The sequence below is a fragment of the Somniosus microcephalus genome, chromosome 1 (genome assembly GCF_052327205.1).
Source record: "Somniosus microcephalus isolate GS21.2 chromosome 1, FLI_Smic_1.0, whole genome shotgun sequence".
Lineage (NCBI taxonomy): Eukaryota > Metazoa > Chordata > Chondrichthyes > Squaliformes > Somniosidae > Somniosus > Somniosus microcephalus.
In genome coordinates, this window is record NC_140987.1 from 184,360,191 (window position 1) to 184,373,900 (window position 13,710).

The following is a 13,710-nucleotide window of genomic DNA, read 5'->3' on the forward strand; positions in this document are numbered from 1 at the left end:
TTCCCTGGACTGGCTTGGACCAGCACCTCAAGCTCCTGATCTTGCATGCTCCCCACTTCCCAACAGCTGTAACTTGGACCAGCTCCCTCATGCGCATTGATCCTGTGGTTTTACCTTTAACTCTCCCCTGGCTCCCTGGGCTTCAGTGCTCTTGGTCCTTGGGTTTCACTCCTCTGCTGTACTGGATCTGCTGGTGCACAGTGCTAACATCTGAGGTCACTGTGCACCTCCTCTGAACCCCTAGATCAACCTTTGCTGGCTCACAGTTGATTCTCCATTCCTCCTTGGCCCTCTGATTCCACTGGACCATCTTCAGCACTGTGCCCACTGATACTTTGCTTCAATCAGCTCCTGGAATCCACTACATCTCCACAACTGTCTCCAAACCTGGACATTGGTTTGCCAGTGCTCTACCATGTCTAGAAGTCAACTGTATCTCATCGCAGGACCTCAGACTTTAACACTGGACTTTCTCATATTGTCTCCTCCCTGTCCTCTGTTTAAGACCCAGACATGTCTCTCCTATCTTTGCCATGCCTGTAAAACTGAATTCCCTCTGCGTCCATTCACGTGGATATTTTGGCTATAATGACTTTTGTTTCTCAAGGTTAAAACGTCTCATCTTGCCACAACTATATTAATATAACGTTTTAACACCCAATCTATTCAGCGTGATTGTTCCTGTTTCATTGACACCATATCCTAGGTATAACTGCTGGCTGAACATTTAACATGTCTGTATGACATTCTTTTGTCTACAATTTTAATGCAGGCCAAATGGTGCTGATGAAACTTATCCGGATTGCTAACAAGAGAAATCACTGTTGCTGATGAAAAAAAGAACTGAGGTGTGCTATCAGAACTCAACCAGTAACCAGCATGGGCGAGGGAAACACCACACATCCTGTTATTTGCTTCCGGCCATTAAAATATCAGACAGAGGATGTCATATGGACACATTAAATGCTCATCTGCTAATATCGGCAACTAGGCCCATGTGTACAAGAATAACTGACTTTGTTAATGCCTTAAAACCTTAAAACCTGCACTCCTGTACTGGAACAATGCTTCCACTTTTCAGTTGTATTATATTTCCTTCAAATGCAGTGTTCTGTAAATTGGCCTCAATTAGTTTCATTTAATTCACCATTAATTTCTAGTTCTGATTCTTGCCTTTTCTAGTTGTTTTTAGATGCCCATGGCAAATTGAGCAAGATAATTAGAAGGTTCCACTGTACAGTCCTAGCAGAAATGATAGTACTTCTTCTAAAGAAAACCTGCTTCTCATTAAAATACTACTGTATTTCTCTCAGGAGGCTAGTTTGCAATGCTCAGGCTATTTTTATGATTGAAAATGTGATAATTACATAGAAGTGAATAGAAATAGTTTCATCATCATCGGTCTGCATAAGGCAGGTACTGGCTCAATTCTCCCTTTTGAACAACTCTGTCTTATGCTTCTATCATCAATTTTCCATACAATCTCCCTTCTTCAGGTGGTTAAATGCATCCACCTTTTCCTCGCTTGTCTTTTTCCTTCCATCTGTCCTGTCACCTCTTTCAGCATCCCATCCCCTCTTAGCACACACCTAATCCAATTCATTTGTCATCAAACTACGTTCTTCATGTATCATTGCCAACACCATCTCATTACTTTTCTTATCTACTTTACTTTCTCTGTGAGTCTCCAAAACCACAACTTAAAGCTCCTTAGAAGCCTGACCTCCTCTTTCCTCAGCACCCATGTTTCAACAACATATACTGTAGCATCATACCCACTATAAAACTCTTCACTAATCTTCTCTTCAGCTCTCTATTCATAGTCAATATCCTTTTCCTTCTATTAAATGCAACTTTTCCCATTGTATTCCTAGCTCTCATCTCCCTGGCACATCTGTGATCTTCAGTCATTATACTTCCCAAATATTTAAATTGTCTCACCTGAATCAACTGTTCCTCGTTTATTAAAATGCTCATTCTTTCACCTGCTTTCCTAGAAACCTTCATAGCTTTGGTCTAACCCACATTTATCTTCATGTCATAATCCATTACTGCAACATTCACGCTATCTACCAAGCACTGTAGTCCATTCATGGTACTTGCTTCCAAGGCTTTATCATCAGCAAATCTGACAGCTTTCATTAGCCAACCTCCAACTTTCATGATTATATCATGAAACAAAACAGTGTAATACTATAGATGGCTCTCTGTTACCACCTTGCAAGAGGGTGAAATATGATCATCTGAGCAGTACATTTGATACATACTTGACAATCAAAATTCATTCACAGGTAAAGCATTAACCATAAAAAATGGGAATTCTCTCTTCCTATGCGTTCAAGTTCCGGAGGATTCTGTTTACAAATCAGTATGTCCTCAATGGATGTTCATAGTCAACAATATTAATGATCTGACACTGGCACAACATAACCATTTTTGGCTCCAGTACACAAATATATATTGCTGAAGGCCCCAGGAGACCAGGTAGGCATACCAATCTCCAATCTCAGAGGGAAAGAAGTAAAAAGTAATTGAAGTGTGGCGTCACCAGAAAGCAGGTAAGTGATTGGTTGGTGAGTATTTCTCTCTTTATAAACTTTAACTCTGTGGTTTATAGTTTCTAAAGTCTCTGTGGTGTAGCGGGGACTATATATAAACCAGGGCCCTTAAATATACTATTTAACGGTAGTGTAATCGGTGGGATTGATTTGACTTAATTTAATTGCAATTAATTAAAGGGTAAGTCATAGCAGGAGAGCCTGGCCCCGTTGTATGCTCCTCCTGCGCTATGTGGGAACTCAGGGACACTTCCTGTGTCCCTGACAACTATGTGTGCAGGAAGTGTGTCCAGCTGCAGCTACTGGCAGACCGCATTGCGGCACTGGAGCTGCGATTGGATTCATACTGGACCATTCGCGAGGCTGAGGAGATCGTGAATAGCATGTTTGATCAGTTGGTCACACCGCAGGCAAAGGTTGGACAGGCAGAAAGGGAATGGGTGACCAACAGACAGAGTAATAGGCACAGGCAGGTAGTGCAGGGGTCCCCTGTGGACATCCCCCTCTCAAACAGATACACCACTTTGAATACTGTTGGGGGGATGGCTTACCAGAGGAAGGCAGCAGCAGCCAACTTCCTGGCATCAGGGGTGGCACTGCTACACAGGACGGGAGGAAAAAGAGGGGGAGTGCTATAGTAATAGGGGATTCTATTGTAAGGGGAATAGATAGGCATTTCTGCGGCCACAAACGAGACTCCAGGATGGTGTGTTGCTCCCTGGTGCAAGGGTCAAGGATGTCTCAGAGCGGCTGCAGAACATCTTGGAAGGGGAGGGTGAACAGCCAGTTGTCGTGGAACATATAGGTACCAATGATATAGGTAAAAAGCGGGATGAGATCCTAAAAGCGGAATATAGGGAGCTAGGAGGTAAATTAAAAAATAGGACCTCAAAGGTAATAATCTCAGGATTGCTGCCAGTGCCACGTGCTAGTCAGGGTAGAAATAGAAGGATATTTCAGATGAATACGTGGCTAGAGGAATGGTGCAAGGGGGAGGGATTCAAATTCCTGGGACATTGGAACTGGTTCTGGGGGAGGTGGGACCAGTTCAAATCAGATGGTTTGCACCTGGGCAGGGCCGGGACCGATGTCCTAGGGGGAGTGTTTGCTAGTGCTCTGGGGGAGGGTTTAAACTAAAATGGCAGGGGGTTGGGAACCTGAGCAAGGGGACAGAGGAAAGGGAAACAAGGATAAAAACAAAAGATAGGAAGGAGAAAAACAAAAGTGGCAGTCAGAGAAGTCAACGGTTTAAATTAAACATGGCCACAGTAAATAATAATTCTAATAGGTGTAAGAGCATTAAAAAAACAAGCCTGAAGGCTTTGTGTCTTAATGCGAGGAGCATTCGTAATAAGGTGGATGAATTAGCTGCACAAATAGAGGTAAACGAATATGATTTGATTGGGATTACGGAAACATGGCTCCAGGGTGGCCAAGGCTGGGAACTCAACATCCAGGGGTATTCAATATTCAGGAAAGATAGGCAAAAAGGAAAGGGAGGTGGGGTAGCATTGCTGGTTAAAGAAGGGATTAACACAATTGTAAGGAAAGATATTAGCACTGATGATGTGGAATCTGTATGGGTAGAACTGAGAAATACCAAGGGGCAGAAAACGTTAGTGGGAGTGGTATATAGACCTCCAAACAGTAATGCGGAGGTTGGGGACAGCATTAAAAGGGAAATTAGAGAAGCGTGCAATAAGGGCACAGCAGTCATCATGGGTGACTTTAATGGGCTAACCAAATTAGTAACAATACTGTGGAGGAGGAATTCCTGGAGTGTTTAAGGGATGGTTTCCTGGACCAATATGTCGAGGAACCAACCAGAGATCAGGCCATCTTAGACTGGGTATTATGTAATGATTAATTAGCAATCTTGTTGTACGAGGCCCCTTGGGTCGGAGCGATCATAATATGATTGAATTATTCATTAAGATGGAGAATGAAGTAGTCGACTCAGAGACTAGGGTCCTAAATTTAAATAAAGGAAACTTGAGGCGCGAGTTGGGTAGGATTGACTGGGGAATGTCACTCAAAGGGTTGACGGTGGATAGGCAATGGCAAACATTCAAAGATCGCATGGATGAACTACAGAATTTGTTCATCCCAGTTTGGCATAAAAATAAAACAAAAAAGGTGACTCAACTGTGGCTATCAAGGGAAATTAGAGATAGCATAAGATCCAAGGAGAGTACATATAAATTGGCCAGAAAAAGCAGTAAACCTGAGGATTGGGAGCCGTTTAAGATTCAACAAAGGAGGACAAAGGGATTAATTAAGACAGGGAAAATAGGAGAGTAAGCTTGCAGGGAACATAAAAACTGACTGTAAAAGCTTTTATCGATATGTGAAGAGAAAAAGATTGGTGAAGTCAAGCGTAGGTCCCTTGCAGTCAGAATCAGGGGAATTTATAATGGGGAACAAAGAAATGGCAGACCAATTAAATACATATTTTGGTTCTGTCTTCACAAAGGAGGACACAAATAACCTCCCAGAGATGTTGGGGAACATAGGGTCTGATGAAAGGGAGGAACTGAAAGAAATCAATATTTGTAGGGAAATGGTGTTAGGGAAATTGATGGGATTGAAGGCCGATAAATCCGCAGGGCCTGATAATCTACATCCTAGGGTACTTAAGGAAGTGGCCCTAGAAATAGTAGATGCATTGCTGATCATCTTCCAACATTCGATGGAATCTGGAACAGTACCCATGGGTTGGAGGGTAGCTACTGTTACCCCACTATTCAAAAAAGGTGGTAGAGAGAAAACGGGCAAATACAGACCGGTAGCCTGACATCGGTAGTGGTGAAAATGCTAGAGTCCATTATAAAAAATGTAATAGCAGAGCACTTGGAAAACAGTGACAGGATCGGACAAAGTCAACATGGATTTACAAAAGGTAAATCGTGCTTGACTAATCTACAGGAAACTTTCGTTTAAACGGAGTTTAAATCTCCGGAATGCTCTATCCACCGGCAAAATTCAGGAGTCGGTTCAGATAACTTTTTTTTTACTTTTCGTTGCTTTCTTTCTCCATTCCTGGCTCTGCAAGCGTCTAGCTGAGGCTGTTGCTTAGTTACAGAGACGCTTGCAAGCTGCACCAACTGTTTTGAAGCTGTTGCTAAGCAACAGGTTTGTTGCTAGATGTTTTAACATTAGCACTGGTTTCTCCGGCAGTGTTGATCGACCGGCACCAGCTTGGTCCCGTCAGTGCCGGATACCAGAAAGTTTCCTGTACTGGAATTTTTTGAGGATGTAACTGGTAAAATAGATAAGGGAGAACCAGTGGATGTGGTGTATTTGGACTTTCAGAAGGCTTTTGATAAGGTCCCGCATAAGAGATTAGCGTGTAAAGTTAAGGCACATGGGATTGGGGGCAAGGTATTGACTTGGATAGAGAACTGGTTGGCAGACAGAAAGCAAAGAGTTGGAATAAACGGGTCTTTTTCCGAGTGGCAGGCAGTGACTAGTGGGGTACCGCAGGGATCGGTCCTTGGGCCCCAGCTATTCACAATATATATTAATGATCTAGACAAGGGAACTAGATGTAATATCTCCAAATTTGCAGATGACACAAAGCTGGGTGGGCGTGTGTGCTGTGAGGAGGATGCAGAGAAACTCCAGGATGATTTGGAGAGGTTGGGTGATTGGGCAAAAGCATGGCAGATGCAATATAATGTGGATAAATGCGAGGTTATCCACTTTGGTGGCAAAAACAGGAAGGCAGATTATTATCTGAATGGCAATAGATTGGGAGAAGGGGAAGTGCAACGAGACCTGGGTGTCCTGGTGCACCAGTCGCTGAAGGTAAGCATGCAGGTGCAGCAGGCGGTTAAGAAGGCAAATGGCATGTTGGCCTTGGTAGCGAGAGGGTTTGAGTACAGGAACAAGGATGTCTTGCTGCAGTTGTACAGGGCCTTGGTGAGACCACATCTTGAGTATTGTGTGCAGTTTTGGTCACCTTATCTGAGGAAGGATGTTCTTGCCATGGAAGGAGTTCAGCGAAGATTCACCAGGCTGATACCTGGGATGGCAGGAATGACGTATGAGGAGAGATTGGGTCGATTGGGCTTGTACTCGCTGGAGTTTAGAAGAATGAGAGGGGATCTCATTGAAACTTATAAAATTCTGACAGGACTGGACAGACTAGATGGTGGAAGGATGTTCCCGATGGTCGGGGAGTCCAGAACCAGGGGTCACAGTCTAAGGATAAGGGGTAGGCCAATTAGGACAGAAATGAGGAGGAATTTCTTCACCCAGAGAGTGGTGAACCTGTGGAATTCTCCACCACAGAAGGCAGTAGAGGCCAATACATTAAATATATTCAAGAAGGAGTCGGATATATTTCTTAAGGCTAACGGGATCAAGGGGTATGGGGAGAAAGCAGGGACCGGGTACTGAATTTGGATGATCAGCCATGATCGCATTGAATGGCGGAGCAGGCTCGAGGGGCCGAATGGCCTACTCCTGCTCCTATCTTCTATGTTTCTATGAATAAAATCTTGATCCGATATTCTCATTAAATTGAAAATTTCAGGGTCTTCTTCATATCCTAGACTTGGAGAAAATAATGAACCCAACAGACCAATGAAAAGGAGTTGAGCACCTCAGTTTTTTCCACTTGATACTACTATAATATTTACCTTGTTTCTATGGTGCCTCTAGTGACATATTACACCAGTATCTTAATGAGTAATATTCAGGACAACACATTTAGAATTTCCACAGGGGTGGGGAGGTTCTGCTGCTCGTCCGTTGTAACTAACTGAATTTCATATTCTGGAGTTTTCACAGTGGCAGCATAAATATCACGAGCACAACTGTGGATCAGTCTCAAGTCCCCCCCACCACTCCCAACCAAAATATTGCAATCAAAAAGGAACCAACTGATTCAAGTATTGTAACGTTACCACCAACTCGCCCTGACAAAAGGGGCCACATATCGCAGCTGTCATCTTCTGGTGAGACATTAAACCGAGATCCCTGCTGCCCCCTTAGGCAGACGTAAAAGATCCGATGACTCTAGTTGAAGAATGGCAGGGAAGTTCTCCCGATATCCTGGCCAACATGCATCCCTCAACCAACAGCACTATAATAGAAGATTATCAAATCATTTATCTCATTGCTGTTTATGAGATCTTGATGTGTGCAAATTGGCTGCCATGTTTTCTGTACAATACAACAGTGACTACACTTAATTGGCTGTGAAACATTTTGGGACATCTTGAGGAAGTTATTCGTGTTCTCTATTATCAGCTTAGTGGGTAAATTTACTGACTGACTGTTAGGATATTGACCCATACAGGTCAAGAAGCTCCCAGGTTTAATCTCCAGTCTGTGCTTAGCTAACTGATCTTAAATGGAGCATTGGATGGGGGTGCCTCAGTATCCCTAAGCTAGGGAAGAAAAAAATATCAGCCAGGATTTTCTCTCCTGATCACTTCCCAGCAACTCCTGTTGAAAGTGTACGTGGACAGGATCTAGCTCGGTAGTTATTTTTCTTTTACTATTCATTCTCAGGATGTGAGCATTGCTGGCATTTATTGCCCGTCCCTGGTTGCCCTTGAGAAGGTGATGGGGGGTGTCAGCGGGCAGGATCGGTGGCGGGTCGGATGGGAAATTTGATTTTTTTGACAGCGGGTCGGGAACCCGCCGCAACATACCTTTCCCACAGGCATGCGTATGATCTCTGATCCGATCCAACCCAATTAAACCAATTATTGGGTTGTTGACAGACACTTAATAATGCTTTTACCCTTACCTTTTAACTTTAACTGCTCGCCCACACTGCTCAAGGACCACGTCTTTGAACGTGAGGTGGGAGTTGAATGGCCATTGCTCCAGCTGATTACTTGACAGCTACAAATGTACAGTAAAAGCTCCCACCTGATAGATCATCACTTTCCTCAGCCACACACTGTTTCTCAGTCCATTTCCAGCACAGAATCTGCAGACTTTCCACTTTCCACTCTCCATCCTCATTGAAGAACTCTCTCACCATTGACAGATCGCTTCGGTCATCTCTACTTCACCTGCCATCTATTACATCAATATGGGTGCCCTTTATACTCTCGCACCTTGGTCCTCATAATCCGACCATGATCAGCCCCAACACCAACAGCACCAACAACAACAACAACCTTCTCCGCAATCACCTGATGCTGCACAGAACAGAGGGCATCAGCACCCGAGCACATTGCTGCCCGGGAGGCCAGGGATGGCTGCACCTTAGCCAGATTTACTTCAATTGACGCTGTACACCCTGGCTGCCACATGATGCGCCAGATTGGCACCACCCCACGCCAACACCATGAAGCAGCCTTACAATGTCCAAGCCATTCCTTTCACACTCACCACCATTGCAGGAGGTACCGTTATGTCTCACCATTTACTGCAACTCACTAAGCCACTTCCAAAGGTGCACACAAATCTGTCCAAGAACGGAAAGTGTTGAAAATAATGGTTTCAATGTTTGACACCACATTAGCAGAAACTTTACATGAACATTGGATAAAACACCCAAGTGCCTACCCTTGTGTGTTGTTAGTTGATATGACTGGACTAGGATGAGGGTGAGTGTGAGGGGTGGCTAGTGAGATGGGGATGTGATTATGCAGATAGAGAGGGATGGGTGGAGGTGCAAGGTAAGTTGGTGTGAGTAAGGATGTGCAGGTGTAGGGTAGGGAAGGCAGAGAGATGTGATGAGAGGCACAGCAGGATGAAGGCGAGTGTGGCGTTGTACTAACGTTTCCTGATCTAATGAGATCATTGAAAGGTTTGTGCCACTGCACCCAGGTCCTCCTGACCACATCCCTGCTTGTGCCCTCCTGTGCAATGTGCAACCAGGCTGTTTTGTTCTCCTGAGGAGGTCTCTTCCAGCCATCGGAAGGAAAGAGGACCTCCTTGCGTGCTCTGACTCCCTCCATAAGCATATGGAGGGAGTCATGGGAGAGCCTGGGTACAGCCCTCTGCTTCTGTGCAGTGATTGTAAGTGTTTGCAGCACTTCAATGCTGTAGAACAGGGACAGCATAAACGTCAAAAGAAAGTTGGCCATGGTTCCTTTAAGGAAACTGGCTGATGACACGACATGAATGACGTCACCAGACCCACTCCACTTAATTTAAAAATAAATATTGTTCATGGGATGTGGGCATCGCCGGCAAGGCCAGCATTTATTGCCCATCCCTAATTGCCCTCGAGAAGGTGGTGGTGAGCTGCCTTCTTGAACCGCTGCAGTCCATGTGGTGATGCTACACCCATAGTGAAGGTGCTCCCACAGTACTGTTAGGGAGGGAATTCCAGGATTTGGACCCAGCGATGATGAAGGATCAGCAATATACTTCTAAGTCAGGATGGTGTATGACTTGGAGGGGAACTTGGAGGTAGGTGGTGTTCCCATGCGCCTGCTGCCCTTGTCCTTCTAGGTGGAAGAGGTCGTGGGTTTGGGAGGTGCTGCCGAAGAAGCCTTGGCGAGTTGCTGCAGTGCATCTTGCAGATGGTACACACTGCAGCTACGGTACGTCGGTGGTGGAGAGAGTGAATGTTTAAGGTGGTAGATGGGGTGCCAATCATGCGGGTTGCTTTGTCCTGGATGGTGTCAAGCTCGAGTGTTGTTGGAGCAGCACTCATCCAGACAAGTGGAGAGTATTCCATCACACTCCTTACTTGTGCCTTGTAGTGTAAAGGAATAGCCATATTTCAGAAAGATACACCATCCTACGAACGGAATTTTGACTTTATTAAAACATGAAAACTGGGTTTAAAAATCTAAAAGCCTCAATGACACAGGCTGTAAACAGAAATACAGGCTTCTGAGATAAGATGAAGTGTTAACACAAAGCTGTAAGCACCATACAAGCTTTTGAAATGGGAACTGGTTGTTAAAACTAAAACAATGGCCCTATTGAAGCAGCAAGTTGCAGCTTCCAAGAAGTCTGCAGTTTGGGAGAAACATAATACCATTACCCAGTTTAAAGTGTTAAAAACTGACACTTCGAACAGAAACTCAGAACATTGAAGAACCATATGCCTTTATAAATATCACATTGTGGGGGACTACGGTCTCCCGCGTAAAGAAATAGGCAACACAGCGAGCTACAAGAAATAGGTCTTTACTCCAACTCTCACAATACAGTACTGAATTCGTGAAGCCCGCGAACCTGTGATGACTCACGGATTGGTCACCTGCTGGAACCTGATTGGTTTTCCTTCTATCAGCAGCAGGCAAGTCTGAACGTGCCTTATTCCTCTCAGCTTGCAACTGTCTTGCGGGGGGAGGGGAATACAGCAGTTAAAAGGGGATTATACAGGTTTATCTACATACACACAGTGTTTCCCCAATGTGGCAACGCCACATACGCCCCCCCAGAATCCTCGTTAACTGTAAAAGTCAGTCTCTGCGGAGGTTTGACCAAACGGCCGTAGCGGCTGTAGTAGCCATCTGGCGTGTGAGGAGGGCTGTCTGGGAGGTCGGCCGGTTGGTTCGTCGGCTGGTCTGGCGGCTGGTCTGCCGGTGGGCTGGCTGGACGGGCTGCCGGTGAAGGTGGGGCGGTGGCCGGGAAGTAAGGTTCTGGCGTGTCTTGGTCCTCTTGTGGGGCCGCCGCCAACGCGGGAGGTCTGCCCCGCCGTGGGGGAAGAGCCGGCCGAAACGGGAAGCTGAGGTCCAGGTGCGCCGGTTTGAGGCGGTCTACTGAAATAAGGTCCGGCTTCCCGCCGACATCGATAAGAAAAGCTTTGTCCCCCGTCTCCAATACTGGGAAGGGGCTGGTGTATGGTGCCTGCAGCGGGCCTCCATGCGCCGGGATGCGCACAAAGACGAACTCCGCATGTCGTAAGTCTCGAGGCACGTAGGACGGCTGCGGGCCGTGTTGCGAAGTGGGCACTGGACGGAATTGCTGGGCCGCGTCCTGGTGCAGGGAAAGCTGTCTGGCGGCCGACCACGGCTCCGTTGTCAGGGGGAGGAAGTCGCCTGGTACTCTGAGCGGTTGGCCGTAGACCATCTCGGCCGCAGAGGCGCGGAGGTCCTCTTTGGGCGCGGTACGCAATCCCAGGAGAACCCAGGGTAGTTTGTCGATCCAGCTGGTGTCGGCCAGGCTGGCGCGGAGGGAGGCTTTCAAAGAACGATGAAAGCGCTCGCAGAGCCCGTTGGCCTGCGGGTGGTAGGCTGTTGTCCTGTGCAACTTGGTGCCGAGGCCGGCGATGATGGCATTCCACAAGTGGGAGGTGAACTGGGGGCCTCTGTCCGAGGATATGTCGGTCGGCACGCTGAACCGGGCCACCCATGTCGAGACGAATGCTCGCGCGACATCGGTCGTGGTGGTGGAGGCGAGGGGAACCACCTCGGGCCATCTGGTGGTGCGGTCGACGATCGTGAGCAGGTGTGTAAAACCGTGCGACGGCGGCAAGGGGCCTACCAGATCGACGTGGACGTGGTCGAAACGCCTCTCGGGCACCGGGAAACACTCCAATGGCGCCTTGGTGTGCTGCTGAACCTTAGCGCGCTGACACGGCACGCATGTGTTGGTCCAGTCTCTCACATCCTTGTGGAGTCCAGGCCAGACGAACTTGGCGGACATAAGTTTCTGAGACGCACGCATCCCTGGATGTGAAAGGCCGTGGATGATGTCGAAAACTCGCTTGCGCCAGGCGGATGGAACGACCGGCCTAGGCGAGGGGACTGAGACGTCGCACAGGAGGGTTGTGCCGGCTGCGTGGAAGTGGATGTCAGCCAGGGTGAGGCTGGTAGTTGACGTCCTGAGGGCCTGGATCTCCGCGTCGGCAGCCTGGTCTCTCGCCATGCTGGCGTAGTCGACGCCCAGGTGCACTGCGTGGAGCGAGGGTCTTGAGAGGCAGTCGGCCACCAAATTGTCCTTGCCGGCGACGTGGCGGATGTCCGTGGTGAACTCCGAGATGAAGTTGAGTTGGCGCTGTTGGCGCGCGGACCAGGGTTCGGTTACTTTGGCCATGGCGAAAGTGAGCGGCTTGTGGTCCACGAATGCGGTGAACGGCCGGCCTTCCAGAAGGAAACGGAAGTGCCGGATTGCCAGGAACAGGGCCAGGAGCTCTCTGTCGAACGTGCTGTAGGCCTGCTCGTTCTTGCGCAGCTGTCGGCTGAAAAATGCCAGTGGCTGCCACGCGCCTTCGACCCACTGTTGCTGGACGGCGCCGATGGCGTAATCCGAGGCGTCCGTGGTGAGGGCGGTCTTGGCGCCCGGGATGGGGTGGGCCAGTAGTGTGGCGTTGGCCAAGGCGCTTTTGGTCTGGTGGAAGGCTGTCGCCATCTCGCTGGACCAGGTGAGTTGCTCTTTGCCCGTTTTGCCCCTGGTGGCTTCGTAGAGGGGGCACATGAGTGCGGCGGCCTTGGGCACGAACCGGTGATAGAAATTGACCATCCCCAAAAATTCCTGCAGCGCCTTAACCGAGGTGGGCTGGGGAAAGTCCGCCACCGCCTGCACCTTGGAAGGTAGGGGAATGGCTCCCCTTGGCGAGATTCTGTGGCCGAGAAAGTCAATTTGGGCTGCTCCGAACTGGCATTTGGCCGGGTTGACGATTAGCCCGTGTTGGCTGAGGCGCTGGAAAAGGGAGCGCAAATGCGCGATGTGCTCGGCCTTGCTGGTACTGGCCACGAGGATATCGTCCAGATAGACGAACAGGAAGCTCAGGTCCCGTAGGACGGAGTCCATGAGCCGTTGGAAGGCCTGTGCGGCGTTCTTAAGCCCGAAAGGCATGCGCAGGAACTCAAACAGTCTGAAGGGGGTGATGACCGCCGTCTTCTGGACGTCTGCGTGGTGGACGGGGACTTGATGGTAGCCGCGAATCAGGTCGACCTTGGAAAAGACGGACTTTCCTGCTAGGTGTGCCGAGAAGTCTTGGATGTGCGGAATGGGGTATCTATCGGGCGTGGTGGCGTCGTTGAGCCGTCTGTAGTCGCCGCAGGGGCGCCAGCCACCGCCCAGCTTGGGCACAATGTGGAGGGGGGATGACCAAGGGTTGTTCGAGCGGCGGATGATGCCCAGTTTTTCCATCGTGGCGAATTCTTCCTTGGCCACTGCCATCTTGGCTGGGTCCAGGCGTCTGGCTCGAGCGAACACTGGTGGTCCCGTAGTGACGATGTGGTGCTCGACCCCATGCTTGGCTGCCACGGCTGAGAAG

At 48.2% G+C, this 13,710-nt stretch overlaps 1 protein-coding gene and 1 long non-coding RNA gene across 10 annotated transcripts in view; one reads left to right on the forward strand and one right to left on the reverse strand.

Annotated features, from left to right (window-relative positions):
- Positions 1 to 1,316, forward strand: part of LOC147124500 (uncharacterized) — a 38,146-nt gene extending 36,830 nt beyond the window's left edge. Inside the window, exon 4 of the long non-coding RNA XR_015078398.1 lies at positions 773 to 1,316. This is a non-coding gene — a long non-coding RNA (uncharacterized LOC147124500). The remainder of the gene's footprint in view (positions 1 to 772) is intronic.
- Positions 1 to 13,710, reverse strand: part of rgmb (repulsive guidance molecule BMP co-receptor b) — a 262,214-nt gene that overhangs the window by 71,665 nt on the left and 176,839 nt on the right. The window lies entirely within an intron of this gene.